This window comes from Delphinapterus leucas, chromosome 18 (genome assembly GCF_059928025.1).
Source record: "Delphinapterus leucas isolate spDelLeu-1000000601 "Yukka" chromosome 18, BTC_Dleu_Yukka2, whole genome shotgun sequence".
NCBI lineage: Eukaryota > Metazoa > Chordata > Mammalia > Artiodactyla > Monodontidae > Delphinapterus > Delphinapterus leucas.
The window spans coordinates 11,436,981-11,450,427 of record NC_143146.1 but is presented as its reverse complement, the minus strand read 5'-3'; the positions used below and the strand labels follow the sequence as shown (position 1 = coordinate 11,450,427).

The following is a 13,447-nucleotide window of genomic DNA, read 5'->3' as shown; positions in this document are numbered from 1 at the left end:
GTGAGTGCAGGTCCCCAGTCCCCCGCTACCCGGTCAGGCTCACCGTGGGTCGGTACCCGGCTCAGCGCCCACTGGCGGGAACTCCCGCCAGCCGGGAGCATCGTTTGCCTCCCGCGCGCGCGGGCTCGACCTCTGCCAAGGTCGCCGACCCCCCGCTAGGGTCGCCCCACACTGTCAGTGCCTCCCTGTGGGAGGGCCCTTACTTCGGCCGGGAAAATGGGTACAAGCGTTGGATCTCTGAGACCCAGAAAACAAAACTAGCGTCCCCACACGTGGAAACCGTGAACGTATGCGTGTTTTATAAAAGGGGGTCTGGAGTCAGCCTCTCAGAGGATGCTGAGAGGCGGCTCGCCTCCACTGTTGTTGGGCACAGCGGTTCCCAAACTGTCCGGTCTCAGGACCCCTTTACGGGCTGAGAAATTATTGAGGACCCCGAAGGGCTTTTGCTTGTATCTGTTGATTTTAACGGTATGAGGAATTAAAAATTTTAAATATTCATTTAAAAATAACAAATCCATTCAAATTTAACGCAAATTGCATCTTTAATGAAAATAACTATTTAAAAAAAGTGGCATGGTTTTATATGTTTGAAAATCTCTTCGGTTTAATTAAGGACCATTGGAGTCTCATATCAGCTGCCTTGGAGGAAGCTTACCAAGAAATTTCAGGCTCAGGCACAGTCTATTTGGAAAAGGGAAGACCTGGCAGACCCTCTCAAAGGGTCTCAGGGCACCCCGCCCCCGCCCCCAGGTGTCCTCAGATCACACTTTGAGAACCGCTGGTTGAGACTTGCTTGTTTGCCAACTACATGCACATACGGTATCTCATTCTGTTCGCCGATCACCATGTGAAGAAGCTGGGTGAGTCATTCATAAAGATGAGGAAACTGAGGCTCGGAGAGGCTAAGTGACTCTCAAAGCAGAGAATGGCAGAGTTGGGTTCAGAAACCAAGTCAGTGGCTCCTGGTCTGGAACTTTTTTACATCTGCTTGCTCCGTGCTTCCTGACTCACCGGTGTCCCATACCAGGCCCCACCTGGTTTTATGCATCCCACCTTCCCATTTCCTACATCTGGGCCTGGTAATGTCTCTGGACACCGGAGCTCACCCCTGGAGCCAGAGGAGCCCCTGAAGGGGTGTATCCAGACCCTTCCAGAAAGTCCTTTCCTGGCCTGTGAAGGGGCCAGCTTCTGTGGCCTCTTCAACAATGGGTCAAATGACCACACCCAGTCACCTACTTCTAAGGCTCTTGGGGCTCAGCTCGCAATGCTCGTCATCTCCCTTAGCACATTGGCTCATTCTCAGCACACCTACACACCCCACCAAGGCCATGGCAGCAGGCTTTCATGCAGGGCCCTTCCCAGAGCCTACACCCCAAGTTAAATCCTGCGGGTCCTGGCACCTTCAGAACACATGGGGATGGGAAAAGTAAATGTGCCCAAGGTCAACTTAGAAAAGTTTGCCTAGACATGCCTTAATTTCTATCCCAGTTGTATTGCACTTTAGCTTCAGGCCAGTGGACTGGCTTCTGTTGGCTTTTTTCTTCTGTTTTTAGAGTATCAGCAACATTGCTTGTTAAGCATGTGCTGAAACCTCTTCCCGACCCTCCAACATTTGCCTCTCTTGCTGTCCCTGATATTTCCCCGCCTATCCTGTCTCCAGCCTTGCAGCTCTCCATTGCCACTTCTCAGTTTATATAAATACCCTGTCCTCAAGTTGGGGGAACATAACTGCCTACAGGTAGGTGTGCTCTTGCTAGGGATGCCTTTTAAATCCTCAAAGAAATATGTGTGAATAGTAACCCATGCATATATACACATCTAGAAATATTTCTGATGTAACCATCTGTATCTATATATATTAAGCTAAACATGAGTTCATACTGTCTCCAATTCTAATCCATTACCACATGAATCGTTCTAGCCTCTTCACCTTGCTTGTTTGTAAATTTTCACTCCCCCAGTGAGAAACCTGGCTCCCACCATGCGCCATACAGTTACTCAGTTATTCAGTTTCAGCATACACATGTAGCAGTATCTGACTTGTTAGACCATACTCCATGGGAAAAAAGCTTTATCAACTAGAGTGCAGTGCTTAGGTATAGTTCCTTTCCCTTTAGTCTTGTAGGTTCCACTCATTTCCACAGTTACTTAGGTTAGCACCTTTTTCTTCCATCCCCCTCAGTGAAGTTGTTTCATATATTCATCATACAGTAAGATTCTCTTTTCCCTTTTCTTGTCTAGTTGCACTAGCTAGTGGTTTTAGTAGCATGTTAAATAGGAGTGATGAGAGGGGGCATTCTTGCCTTGTTCCCAATCTTAGGGAAAGCATCCAGTTTCCACTGTTAAGTCTGATGTTAGTTGTAGGTGTTTTGTAGAACATTTTTATTCCCTATTTACTGAGGTTTTTTGTTTGTTTGTTTGTTTTTAACATGAATCAGTGTTGAATTTTGTCAGGTTCTTTTTCTGTAATCAATTGATATGATCATATGATTTTTCTTCTTTAGCCTGTTGATGTGGCGGATACATTAATTGATTTCTGAATATTGGACCAGCCTTGTATACCTCGCATAAATCCCACTTAGTCATGGCATATAATTCTTTTTATACATTGTTGGATTTGATTTGCAAATATTTTTGAGGGTTTTACATCTGTATTCATGAGCGACATTGGTCTGCACTTTTCCTTTCTTGTAATGTGTTTATTTGGTATTGGTTTCTATATGTCTCATGTCTTTTTTGTTCCTCTGTTCCTTTTCTACTGCTTTCTTTTGCATTAAGTGAATATTTTCTTATGTAATACTTTTTAGTTCTTTAATGATTTTTTCCACTATTTTTTTTTTAGTGGTTGCTCTAAGGCTTACCATATGCATCTTTTAAAAAAAATTGTGGTAAAATATGTATAACATAAACTTTGCCATCTTAACCATTTTGACTGTACAGTTTAGTGGCATTATCATATTCACTGTCCCCCTGATTTTTTCGTCACTCCAAACAGAAACTCTGTACCCATTAAGCAATAACTCCTCCTTCCTAGCACCTGGTATTCTCTACTCTACTTTTTGTGTCTCTGAATTTGCCTATTTTAGGTATTTCATAGAAGTGGAATCATGCAATGTTTGTCCTTTTGTTTCTGGCTTATTTCACTTAGCATAATGTTTTCAAAAGTTTTCCATGGTGTAGCATGTATTAGAACTCCATTCCTTCCTATGGCTGGGTGTTTCATTGTATGTATAACCTGTTACCATATACATCTTAACTTATCAGAATCTACTTTTGATTTATACTAACTTAATTCCAGAAGATGGAGAAATGTTATATCTATATAGTTCTATTCCCTTTTCTTCCTTTTTATGATATTATTGTTATACATATTATATTTAGATATGTTACAAATCCAGTGATACTTTGTTGTAGTTATCATTTTTTTAACATTTTTATTGGAGTATAATTGCTTTACATTTTTGTGTTAGTTTCTGCTGTATAACAGAAACAGCTAAAGTGAATCAGCTACATGTATATATATATCCCCATATCCTCTCTCTCTTGTGTCTCCCTCCCAGCCTCCCTATCCCACCCCTCTAGGTGGTCACAAAGCACCGAGCTGGTCTCCCTGTGCTATGTGGCTGCTTCCCACTAGCTGTCTGTTTTACATTTGGTAGTGTATATATGTCAGTGCTACTCTCTCACTTCATCCCAGCTGACCCTTCCCCCTCCCCGTGTCCTCAAGTCCATTCCCTACGTCTGCGTCTTTTTTCCTGTCCTGTCCCTAGGTTCTTCAGAACCTTTTTTTTTAGATTCCATATATGTGTTAGCATCTGGTATTTGTTTTTCTCTTTCTGACTTACTTCACTCTGTATGACAGACTCTAGGTCCATCTACCTCACTACAAATAACTCAATTTCGTTTATTTTTGTGGCTGAGTAATATTCCATTGTATATCTGTGCCACATCTTCTTTATCCATTTATCTGTCGATAGACACTTAGGTTGCATCCATGTCCTGGCTACTGTAAATAGTGCTACAATGAACATTGTGGTACATAACTCTTTTTTTTTACATCTTTATTGGAGTATAATTGCCTTACAATGATGTGTTAGTTTCTGCTTTATAACAAAGTGAATCAGTTATACATATACATATGTTCCCATATCTCTTGTGTCTCCTTCCCTCCCACCCTCCCTATCCCACCCCTCTAGATAGTCACAAAGCACCGAGTTGATCTCCCTGTGCTATGTGGCTGCTTCCCACTAGCTATCTGTTTTACGTTTGGTAGTGTATATATGTCCGTGCTACTCTCTCACTTTGTCCCAGCTTACCCTTCCCCCTCCCCATATTCTCAAGTCCATTCTCTAGTAGGTCTGTGTCTTTATTCCTGTCATACCCCTAGGTTCTTCATGACATTTTTTTCCCTTAGATTCCATATATATGTGTTAGCATACAGTATTTGTCTTTCTCTTTCTGACTTACTTCACTCTGTATGACAGAATCTAGGTCCATCCACCTCACTACAAATAACTCAATTTTGTTTCTTTATATGGCTAAGTAATATTCCATTGTATATATGTGCCACATGTTCCTTTATCCATTCATCCGATGATGGACACTTAGGTTGTTTCCATCTCCTGGCTATTGTAAATAGAGCTGCAATGAACATTTTTGGTACATGACTCTTTTTGAATTATGGTTTTCTCAGGGTATATACCTAGTAGTGGAATTGCTGGGTCATATGGTAGTTCTATTTTTAGTTTTTTAAGGAACCTCCATACTGTCCTCCATAGTGGCTGTATCAGTTTACATTCCCACCAACAGTGCAAGAGGGTTCCCTTTTCTCTACACCCTCTCTGGCATTTATTGTCAGTAGATTTTTTGATGATGGCCGTTCTGACTGGTGTGAGGTGATACCTCATTGTAGTTTTGATTTGCATTTCTCTAATGATTAGTGATGTTGAGCATTCTTTCATGGGTTTGTTGGCAATCTGTATATCTTCTTTGGAGAAATGTCTATTTAGGTCTTCTGCCCATTTTTGGATTGGGTTGTTTGTTTTTTTGATATTAAGCTGCATGAGCTGCTTGTAAATTTTGGAGATTAATCCTTTGTCAGTTGCTTCATTTGCAAATATTTTCTCGCATTCTGAGGGTTGTCTTTTTGTCTTTTTTACAATTTCCTTTGCTGTACAAAAGCTTTTAAGTTTCATTAGGTCCCATTTGTTTATTTTTGTTTTTATTTCCCTTTCTCTAGGAGGTGGGTCAAGAAGGATCTTGCTGTGATTTATGTCACAGAGTGTTCTGCCTATGTTTTCCTCTAAGAGTTTTATAGTGTCTTACATTTAGGTCTTTAATCCATTTTGAGTTTATTTTTGTGTATGGTGTTAGGGAGTGTTATAATTTCATTCTTTTACATGTAGCTGTCCAGTTTTCCCAGCACCACTTATTGAAGAGGCTTTTCTCCATTGTATACTCTTGCCTCCTTTATCAAAGATAGGTGACTGTATGTGCATGGGTTTATCTCTGGGCTTTCTGTCCTGTTCCATTGATCTATATTTCTGTTTTTGTGCCGGTACCATACTGTCTTGATTACTGAAGCTTTGTAGTATAGTCTAAAGTCAGGGAGCCTGATTCCTCCAGCTCTGTTTTTCTTTCTCAAGATTGCTTTGGCTTGTAGTTATCATTTATATAATTTTATGTCTTTTAAAGAAACTAGGAGAAGGAGATGCAAATACACACACACACACACACACAAACACACACTTACTTTATAGTATTTGTTATAGCAACCTTCTTATTTATTGTTCCTGGTTCTTTTCAAATGTTCCTGTGGATTTGAGTTACCATCTGGTGCCATTTCTTTAACCCAGTACATCTTTGCTCCTACCCACCTCTTTTGTGCTGTTATTGGCAAATATATTACGTGTCTAAATGTTATAGGCCTAACAATACAATTATATAATTTTTTTTATATAGTTGCTTTTAAAATTAGACAAGAGGAGAAAGGTACAGAAGTATGCATTTAAACAGTGTTTTATAATTACACAGTTACCTTTACCATTGCTCTTTGTGTATGTGTATGAATTTGAATTATTGTTTGGGATTAATTTCAGCCTGAAGAACTTCCATTAGTGTTTCTTATAAGGTGCGTCTGCCATCAACTGCCCTACACATGTGCATAGACTTTTAGATTCCCAGGAATATGTCAGAGCTTTTCAAACTCTATGGATATCTCATTCTCCAGCTTTTCTGTTTAAGCTTTTTTTTAGCCTGTTGTTTACCCCAGCTGTTATCTACTATCTCAGGTAGCTGTGATGTTAAATAATTGCTTCTGATGGTTTTTGAAAAATGATTTCGGGAAAATGCTGTTACCACTGTTCAACTCTGAGTCAGGTCAGTGGGGTCTTCCAGGGAACCACCAGACAGGTCAAGTAGTGGCAGTCCTCTGGGAGTGGAGCTTTGAAAGAGCTCCAATCCTGCCCTGCCCCCTCCAGTGGCTGCCAGGCTGCTGGTTTTCACTGTAGTTTTAGCTGTTGGTTTTCAAGGCTACCACCAAACTGGGGAAAGGGGTGTTGACCCAAAACAAATAGACTGCCAGAAAGTTCTCTAGCAGAAATGGGTTTATTTGGGGTCAGCAGAGAATTGCAATTCAGGGTCAGCAACCATGGCAATACATGTTCAACTTCCTGCATGACAAGGGAAGGAGAATGCTTTTATAGAGAAGGAAAGAAAGTTGGGAGGACCGTAGTAAGCAAAGAGTCCATGGCTTTTCATTTATTGAGTCCTTGGCAGGAAAGAAGAGCAGTCTTCTTCTTCCTCTTGGGCTCTGCAGTGGTGCCAGGTCATGAGAGTTCCCCCTTCTAGTTTCCCAACTCTATGTAATTAAGGTTTCTGTTTAATTAATTTTTCATATTTCCACCTTTTGATCAATATTTTTCTCTGAAAGCATTGCTGATCAAGTCAGGTTTTCTCGTTTCAGCAGCTTTTTGTGCTGCAGTGTCTGGAAGGACCTTTCCTACGTATAGTGTTTCATGTTGTAGGGGAAGTGCACAGATTGGGAACCTATTAAGGTCACATTCCAGTAACAAGGAGGGGCCAGAGGGGGAACTCTCAGGCACTTTTTATCTGAAGTCTATGTGTTAACAAGGTCATAGACATTGGAGATCATCTGAAGTGTTATGTCATCAAAGGTTTGGCAACAAACTTTCAAAAGGCCTGGTACAGATTTCTTGGGAAAGCTGTCTGATCAGTTAGCACCTGCTTCAATTCTGGGAAATCTTTACTTTCAGGTCACCAGGTGACATTCGGTTCCAGTCAGAATTAGGTGCTTTCTTGAGGTGTGTCACATGAATACAGGAGTCTGTTTCTTGGGGTTTGGTGGCACAAGGGTTGGTTAACAGTATTTGATAGGGGTCTTTCCAGTGAGATTGAAGAGAGTTCTTCTGGAGGTGTCTTTTCCAATAGATGAAATTTCCAGGTTGCAATGTGTGATGCTTAAGGTCTTCATTTCCTGAAGGCACACTGTGAAAAGATTGCTCTACCAAAACATGGTTACTTTTTTTTTTTTTTTGTGGTACGTGGGCCTCTCACTGCTGTGGCCTCTCCTGTTGCGGAGCGCAGGCTCCGGACCCACAGCCTCAGGGGCCATGGCTCACGGGCCCAGCCGCTCCACGACATGTGGGATCTTCCCGGACCGGGGCACAAACCCTTGTCCCCTGCATCGGCAGGCGGACTCTCAACCACTGCGCCACCAGGGAAGCCCAAACATGGTTATTTTTAATAGCATCAGTTAGCCTTTGCAATATTGAATTGTCTCTCCTTTTACCAGTTGTGCGTCAAAAGAAGCAGGAGCCAAGTGTATTGGGCATCCTGTGACTATTTCAAAGGGTGAGAGTTTATGAGTTCCAAAAGGGATGGATCTGAGTTTTAGAAGGACCAATGGCAATGCTTTTGGCCAAAGTATTTGGAAGGTCTCTACAAATTTTGCCAATTGAGTCTTAATAATGCTGTTAGTCTGTTTAACTAAACTAGAGGATTGAGGGTCGCAAGTACAGTGAAAGTGTTATAAAACCAGACAAGCAGCACATACTTGTGTAAGTGCCTGGCCAGTGAAAATGGATTCCTTAATCACTATGAAGTTTGAGAGGAGTTCCCTGTCTGCAAGGGAAAGCTTCAGTCCAGTGTGTAAACATATAGGTCATGACTAAAACATAGGTCATGACATATTCCACTAGATGGAATAAATTGTATAAAATTCATTTGCCAGACTTCAGATGGTTCATTAAACAGCTTAAAACGTCTGGGAGCAATACTAACAGCTTCCCTGGATTGTACTTTGGACAATGGGACAAGTGAGGTAGGCACTTTTTGTGGCCTTCTTAATGTTTCCCCACCAATATTGATTCATGAAGGCTGTCATTTTGTCAGTAGACCAATGGTTTAATGAATGTATGGTGGTGAAGAGTGGGAATTTTAGTGTCTCTGGTAGGACTGGGTTGTTGTTTGGTCCAAACCTGAGCTTTCTCTTTTTATCAAAACAACAATTATGGAATTTCCAATTTTGTTTTTCCTTTTCTGAGGCCAATTGTTGGGCTTCTCTAGCCAGTTTTTCTAAATTATCATCTGGTGAAATATCCCTTTGGATCATGACAGAAGTTTGGATGCTGGTGGTCCTTTTAAAGGCAGCATTCCTTGCAGAATTATCAGCAAAATGATTTACCCTAGCTTCCAGAGAATCAAGCTTAGAATGTCCCAGAACCTTAATAATAGCTAAAACATGTGGTAAGAGTATTGTATTCAATAATTCTTGAACATAGGGGCCATTTAAATTTTTACTTCCAATGGAAATAAGCCACGTTGCTTCCACAACATTCCAAAATCACGAGTTACTCCAAAAAGCATATCTGCTATCAGTTTAAATATTGGCAGTTTTATCCTTGGCTAAATCACAAGCACGTGTAAGGGAATATAAGTCAGCCTGTTGGGCCAAAGTAGCCGTAAAGATGCTACCTCAACAACATCAAAGGAGTAGTAATGGCATACCCAGCACAATATTTGCCATCATCACCTTTAAGAAAAAGAACCATCAGTGAACCATGAGAAGTCAGTGTTACCCAATGAAATTTCCTGTAGATCATTGCGAGGAGTCAGGAGGTGGTCCGTCAGAGTTAAGCAGGGGTGAGGAACTCTTTCTGTGGCGGAGGGGAGAAGAGTAGTTGAGTTAAGGTTATTACAGTGTAAAAGAGTTATGTGAGGGGCAGGTAATGAGAGGACTTCAGAGGAGGTGAGATGTCTGGCTGAGAAATGTTGAGTATGGTGGGAATTCAGGAGAGCTTCTACTGCATGAGGTACAAAAATGGTGAAAGGGGATCCCATAACAATTTTCTTGGTGGTCTTAAGCAAGAGGGCAGTGGCTGTAATGGCTCTAAGGCAAGGGGAGTATCCCTGTGCCACAGGGTCCAGTTGCTGGCTATTATACTTTGTGTGTCAATGGTGGTCCCCATGTTTTTGGGTGAGTACACCAAGGGTGTTCCCTTCCTTTTCATATACAAACAAAGAAAAGGGGAATCTATAATGGGTGTGCCCAAGGGCAGGTGGGTTCATCATACTCTCCTTTAAGGCCTTGAAGTCTGTGTCATTTAGTTCATCCCATAAAAATGGGTCAGGGTTGTTATTGTTTAGTAAAACATATAGAGGTTTGGCCATAAGAGAGAAATTTGGAATCCCAATTTCGGCAGTAACTAACTAGGCTGAGAAAACCTCACAGTTGGCACTTAGTTTTGGGTTTGGGGAAACTTAAGATACCATAAAGTCTGTCTGGATCTAGGTTTAACCCTTGTTCTGATATCAGATACTCTAAACATCGAAACTGGGTTTGGGCAAACTGCAGTTTGACAGTAGTCATCAAAGTGACCTACCAGGTGAATTAAATGACCCTTTGACATCTTTTATTTGTTCCATTTCTGACGGTACTAGAGCAGTTTCTGGAAACACTGATTGTCCCCATTAAATCAGCTACCACTTCCCTTATGGGCAAAATCTCCAACAGATGTTGGCAAAATTCACAGTGTACCTCCCATCAGAATTCAAATAGACCCCTCAAAATCTCTTCCAGAAAGGTTGGTTAGAGGGCCAGAGTTGCCTAAAGCACTTAAATTTTTAACAGTCTCTTTTTCAGTGTCTTAGCTTTTTACAATAACAGCAGAAAACAGGAGGGTTTTCATTTTCTCTGGGAGCCTTCATTTGCTAGAGCTGAAGATTAAGAATTTTGGTGGTCTTCCTTGGAGGTTACCCATCTAGAGTAGGAAAGATCTGTTTTGCCAGATTAACTAAGTCTGGAATGGACACAGTTTCCCATTCTAACCTGGTCCTTTTTACTTAAAGGGAAAGGTCCCAGTTCAGCCCATTAATAAACATGGAGTTAAAAGCTACCTGGGTGGAATCAACCTCTGAAGGAAGACCAGAATTCTCTTTAAAAACAATCTGAAGTTGATTTTAATAATCATGAACAGGTTCTCAGATTTTTGTGTGCAAGCCTGAATTTTGTTCCAATGAACAGGCTTTGGAAAAGCCCTAGGGGTTGCTTGATGAAGTCATCTCGTGATTGCCTGAGCCTGATTGTATAGGAAGTTAGTGGGCTGGTCTCCCAGTTGTAATTCTAGAGACCTTTCAGGACTTTTCCAGTTAGTGGTTTTCATCCAAAGCTGAGCCTGGCCTTTATCAACAAGCATATGAACCAGCCAATATAAGTCAGGAAAAAACAGGTTGATAAGTTTGAATGACTATATTAAATTCTTCAGCAAACCTGTGAGGATCTTCGGTTACTTTAGGAGAATCTTTGACGATGGCTCGCAGTTCACCTTTAGCCCAGGGAGAATAAGAAATTAAGGATTTAGCCTCTGGACCCTCAGAAGACTTAATTTTAAAAGGATAGGTTCTGACAAGTTCAGAGGAAAAGGGAGTGGGGAGAGTTTCAGAGAAAAGGGGAAGTTTGGCAAGAGAATTAGTATGGGAGGATTGAGGGTATAGAGGAGGCGTAGGTCGTGTAGAAGAGAAGGAGGAAGATGGCATCGGAGGTGGAGTCTGAGACAAAGAAGCCCAGGAAGAAGAGCCTGAGACTTCAGCAGCCATTTTATCTTTCTTTAATCCTTTGCCTCAGTTAGTCTTAAAACCTTATTTTACAGAGAGGCAATTTTAGATTCCTGATATCATTGGAAAGCCTCAAAATACCAATCGAAATAAGCATTCCACTCAGTTCTGGAAAACTTTGAACTATTGTAGTCCAATTTGGTTTTAAGGAAATTAAGTTTGAAGATTTCAAAACTTCCTCATAATGGCTACTGATATTCTAAATTGCCTTTGATCAGGTTGGTAATGTTTTTTCCATAAATGTTTTTGCCTGGAGTTTTCATTGTGGAAAAAATTTTAAACTACAAATTCAATTTCTTTAATAGATAAAAGGCTACTCAGGTTATCTAATTCTTCTTGAGTGAGCATTGGTAGTTTGTGTCTTTCAAAGAGTTTGTCCAGGGCTTCCCTGGTGACGCAGTGGTTGAGAGCCCGCCTGCCGATGCAGGGGACACGGGATCGTGCCCCGGTCCGGGAAGATCGCACATGCTGCGGAGCGGCTAGGCCCGTGAGCCATGGCTGCTGAGCCTGCGCGTCCGGAGCCTGTGCTCCGCAACGGGAGAGGCCACAACGATGAGAGGCCCGCGTACCGCAAAAAAAAAACAAAAAAACAAAAAAAGAGTTTGTCCATTTCGTCTAAGTGGTCAAATTCATGGGCATAGAGTTGATTGTCCCTTATCCTTTTTCTTAGAGCTTTATAGAGGTATAATTTACACACCATAAAATTCATCCTTTGTGTTAATTAAATAATCATTAGTAAATTTGTAGAGTTGTGCAACCCATCACCACGATCTAGTTTTAGATCACCCCCAAATTTCTGCCATCCCCCAAATTCTCTGGAGCCCATTTGCAATTAACCCTCATTCCCACCTTCTGCCCTATCATCCTTTTAATGTTCATATTGTCAGTAGTGACTTGCTCTCTTTCCTTGGTATTTGTAATTCTTTTGTCTCTCGTTTTTACTTGGTCAGTCTGGCTAGAGTTTTATCAGTTTATTGATCTTCTTGAACTATCTTTTGGTTTTATAGATTTTTCCTATTTTTTTCTGTTTTCTATTTCATTGATTTCTGTTCTTATCTTTATTATTTCCTATCTTCAACTTACTTTGGGTTTAATTTGACCTTTTAATGCCATCCAAATGGAGGATGGAAATGGGAGAAGAAGGGTGCAGAGGGGAGAAATTGTAGGGCAGAGAAGAATGAAAGCAGTGAGAGAGAAGGGGAAGAAATCTTTATAGAAAGAATGCTAAAGAGGAGTCAGGGGTTAAAAAGAACTGAGAAATTTTAGAATGATCATTTTGAAAAGAACTCAGAATAAGAATATGTGTACTTTGTCACTTGAATTGGTATTAAAAGGTCAATGTGAAGTGTTAGGTATTTTAAAATGTTTGTTGACATCTTTAGAAATAGACTTGAGTTGCGCAAATGCATGGTGAGAAGCTAAATGGGATGCCGTAAACAAAAATGATGTTTTTGGTTATGAGGCAGAAAGTAACTTTAAGTAGTCTGGGGAGGTAGGGGGACCAACTGTCTCAACTTGCCCAGGACTGTCCTGGTTTTAGCACTGAAGGTCCCACATTCCTGGAAGCCCCTCTGTTCCAGGCAAGCCAGGATGGTTGTTTGCCCTAGAGATAGAGAAATGAAGGGCTGAAGAATGGAGTAAAGATGATCTAAGATGGTAGACCAGAAATTCAGGAATTGGAGCTAGAGCCTTCTAGAATGGCTTCCTAAAAGAATGGGATGGCAGAGAGTATTCAGAATGCTTTCACGGAGAAAGAAGGGCCTCTGCTAGGAGCAGGGCTGAAGAGAAGAGAAAGACAGAGGAGACTCTGAGGAAATAGGAAATACCATAAAGCGTTATATAGACCAGGAGTAGCCTGGAGGCAGGGGACATGCCTGTGGGCTGGACGGAGGAGTTGGTGGGAAATGAGGTAAAACTGAGCTAAAACTAGTGGGCAGTAGCCAAGCTGGTGAGCAAGAACTATAAGTGGTAGCTAGGCCTGAACTGGAAGATGCAAATGCATGTGGGTGGTGCCTCCTGGAGAAGATGTAGCTGTAGGGAAATTTGCAGCAAGGGGCTGTGTGCCAGCAAGGCTGTGCCAAGCCTGTGGAACAGCATAAGGTTCGCTTGTGGATCCATACCAGCTGTGGAGGGCTTCTACTCCCATTGTACCATTGCTCTGTTAGAGAGTTTCGCTATGCACTAGAATCATCTGTGTGGTCACAGGCTGGGAGGAAGGACATTGGGTAGCCCCAGGGAGAGACCGAGGGTGGGGAGGAAAGGCTGGGACCCAAAGATGAACTGAAAAACCTTTACCTGCTGCTCCCCGGGGCCC

General features: G+C 41.6%; 1 protein-coding gene across 9 annotated transcripts in view; it reads left to right on the top strand.

The window, feature by feature from the left end:
* The window catches only part of CLYBL (citramalyl-CoA lyase), a 302,146-nt gene that overhangs the window by 29,260 nt on the left and 259,439 nt on the right, over positions 1 to 13,447 (top strand). The gene's annotated exons all lie outside the window — the stretch shown is intronic.